Source organism: Dipodomys merriami, unplaced genomic scaffold, assembly GCF_024711535.1.
Source record: "Dipodomys merriami isolate MVZ:Mamm:240054 unplaced genomic scaffold, mDipMer1.0.p SCAF_43, whole genome shotgun sequence".
Taxonomy (NCBI): Eukaryota; Metazoa; Chordata; class Mammalia; order Rodentia; family Heteromyidae; genus Dipodomys; species Dipodomys merriami.
In genome coordinates, this window is record NW_027205937.1 from 10155565 (window position 1) to 10158909 (window position 3345).

At 45.4% G+C, this 3345-nt stretch overlaps 1 long non-coding RNA gene across 2 annotated transcripts; it reads left to right on the top strand.

Annotated features, from left to right (window-relative positions):
* The first annotated feature begins 1360 nt into the window (after positions 1-1360).
* On the top strand, positions 1361-2967 carry LOC138807735 (uncharacterized). 2 transcript variants are annotated; one of them, XR_011366253.1, is made up of 3 exons: positions 1361-1620; positions 2721-2837; positions 2930-2967. It is a non-coding gene; the product is annotated as an uncharacterized lncRNA (long non-coding RNA). The 2 variants fall into 2 exon arrangements; XR_011366252.1 differs by lacking the exon at positions 1361-1620 and adding an exon at positions 2450-2498.
* The last annotated feature ends 378 nt before the right edge of the window (positions 2968-3345 follow it).

The window sequence follows — 3345 nt, forward strand, 5'->3', positions numbered from 1 at the left end:
TATCTCTTCTCCATGGCTTTTGAGTCTGACAACTGATTGGTTTGGTTTGATGTAATCCCATTTATCCAGACTTACTTTGATTTGTTGTGCTTCGTGATCTTTGGAAGTTTTGACCTATGCCAAGGGGCCCTCGTGTTTCCCCTAACCCTTCCTATAACATTTTCAAGGAATCTGGACTTACATTGAGGTCTTCGATCCATTTGGAATTGATTCTGGTGCAGGGGGATATATAAGGATATAACTACAGTTTTCTGTGTACAGCCAGTTCTACCAGCACAATTTTTTGAAGAGGCTGTTGAGGAGCTTGAGGCCTGAGTGACTCCATCTTGAGCTAGATGTCATCTTCTGAAGTATGAGTTATGCAGCTGACCATGAGCCCGGCCTGGGAATGAACAGAAGAAGCAATTCCTTGGCAACTAGGAACATAAACTATCCTTGGGGAAACCGCAGGCAGGCAGGTGCTGGAGGGCATGGTGACCCCCACAGTTAGGCCACAGGTGGTGTTTGTTTAAAAAAGGAACCCTGCAGTTTAGCAAGTGTGTCCTTGAGACTCCCTGTGGTGCAAGCCAACCAGTTTAAAGTACTTCAACCCTCTGATCTAACCAACAACCTGTTTCTGCTTTGTAGTGCGCCAATCATACTATAGAATTGTATTAAGAGTTTCCCCGTGATGTGTTATAATTTGTTGTAAGATGCTATGATGTATACAAAGTCCCTGCCTTCCCTAAAAATTGTATAAAAAGTACTATAACCCTGGTCTCGGGGCCTCTCAGCGTCATGGGCTGTGGGGGGACCAAGTTCTAGCTTGCAATAAAGACTCCTTTGCTTTTACATTGTTGATGGTCTCTGGTGGTCTTTTGGGTAAGGATTTCCAAATTCAGTTTTACATTTGGTGCATTGGCCGGGAATCCCCCCAAAGCCCACCCAGACGCATTAACCAAGGAGTCATGAGAAGCCCGGCAAGTAAGTAGAGGCATTGCCATTCTGAAATCATCTGGTATTTGAGTTCCCTGCAGGTTCTGTATTGGGGTTGGCAAGAGGTCTTGGCGGACGTGCTATAAGACAGCCAACGGGGCCGGTGGGAGTTGTCCCTCAGATCTCCTGGGGGGTAAACTATCCACTAGTGCAGAAGCTTGAGTCTGGCACTTTCTGACTGATAATTTACAGGGTAGGCTATCCACTAGTGTGGACATTTGGGCCCATTTGTAGTCCAGCACTTTCTGACTGACAGTCTACAATGCACATGCTGTGAACATGTCTTGTCTCAGGGTTCAGTGTTTTGTCTGTGTGTCTTTTGGAATTCTTGGAATGTTTCTCCTCCCAGATTCATCCTGATGCAAGGGCTCAGAGGAGACTGGCTAACACCCCCTTAATATCTGTTTCTCTCTAGCTCCTTCTTTTTTTATGAAACTGCCACTGACCACCTGCAAGTGGCACCAGCAAGATCTTAGCCTCGGGCCTTAGCCCAGGGGGTCTGAGTACGGGGGAGAACCTGTCAGTCTGAGGGGACAGCCACTAGGAACTTCTTTCCCTTGCCCCAAGATGACTGGGAATTCTCCTCTGCCTTGGAAGGCTCCTGGGTCAATGTTTGCAGGAATCTAAAAGAAAAATCCTCCCGAGGTGAGTAGAGGGGGTCCGAGTCCCCTGGTAAGTGAGTGGTGTTGAGATGTTGCCCCATTCACTGAGACCTGATTTCGTCTTTGTGGCCACTTGTCTGTCTTGTTTACTTTGGTGTGTTTTCTGTTCTGTTTTCTGAGGTAGGGAAGTTCTGGGTGAGAGTGGCAGGCTCACTCAGCAAACTCTGGATTCAGCTTGAGAACAGCACAGATTTCTGGGGGCCCATTAGTCCCCAACTCAGCCTTTGGTTGTTGTTTTGTCTAGTTCCGTTTTAGAATTGGTACCAGTTTTAAATGTGAATCCTTGGTTTTTGTGTTTATCAGTGTTTTTGATATTTATTTGAACATCTCTGGGGGAATAAAAGTCTCAGCCTCCGGCTGGGCTTGGTCACAGACCTGCTAAGTCTCCCTCCCCCCTTCTTTTGTTACAGCAGCCAAGAGGAGGGGCATGGACAAGCCTCAGGTGCACCTTCTCCTGATGGAGGCTGCTGGAGAGCTTAGGGTGTAGATAGCAATGAGCCTGGTCTGGACTTTCAGCTGCTCCAGACAGCTTAACAATTTGTAAAGTGCTTTTGTCAAAATTGGGTAAAAATCAGGCCCGTTCAGTTTCAGGTGACCCCCTCACCCAGCCCTCCTCCAACAGAAGGGATTCAAAAGACTGATTAGTGAAATACCTTGCTAAACAAGCAAGCCCTGGATAAATGAAGCTCAACAAAGGTACTTCGTTTAAAAGAAATATTGTCTTAAAATTTTTTTAAAAACTTTAGAAAATCTACGTACAACTGATTTTGATTTTTTGTGTGCTTTAAGATCTGTGTGAGTGTTTTGTATGTGTTTAAGAACATGTTCAAGATCAGAGTTGTCAGCATGCTGTAACAATGGGTGAGTTTAAGTTTAAAATTCAAAAGGTTATGAGGTTTGGACATTACCAAAAATTTTAAGGAATCTTCACATTGTTTTTAACGGCTTTTTAAGCATTCTTTAACTTAAAAATTAGAAAATCTGGTGTTGAGTTCTAATTTTATTCCCTTGTGGTCAGAGAGAATGCAAGGTTTCTGAATTTGGACAAGTTTGCTTTGTGGCCTAAAATGTGGTCTATTTTAGAAAATGTTCCATGTGCTGTTGAGAAAAACGTGTATTCTTGTGGAGAGCTGCGGGAGCCACGACCAAAGACGGCCAGGCAGTAAGGCGTGGCCACAAAAGCAACATTGTAGCTCCTTGGTAAGATGGCGCTGGCTCCCGCCTTCTGTCTTCCCGGTGACAAGTGCTCTCTGTAAAAAAATCTCCTTATATGGCTATGACTTGGTTCCTAGTTTGCTTCCGTGTTTGCGACCCTATCGGTATATGCCACGTGGTGCTTCAGGATTGGCCATCCAGGAGACTTATAACCAGAGCGCGGGGGGGGGGGGGGGGGGGGGCGGGGGGACAGAGAAGCAGGAAGAAGCGGGCAGAAGAAGCAGGAGAGAAGATGTTGTAAAAGGTCCTGAATAAACCGCATTGAGAAGAATCCCGGGTCGCGTCTTCCTTGCTGGTCGAGGTGGTTGCGACATATTCTTATGCTGCTGGGTGAAATTTTCGGCAGATGTCTGTTAAATCTAGTTGATCTTTGCAGTTGTTTAGATCTGCGGTTTCTTTGTTGAGTTTTTGCTGAGTTGATCTATCTAGTTGGGAAAGTGGTGTGTTAAAATCCCCAACAATTAATGTCTTTGGATCTATGTAGGATTTGAAG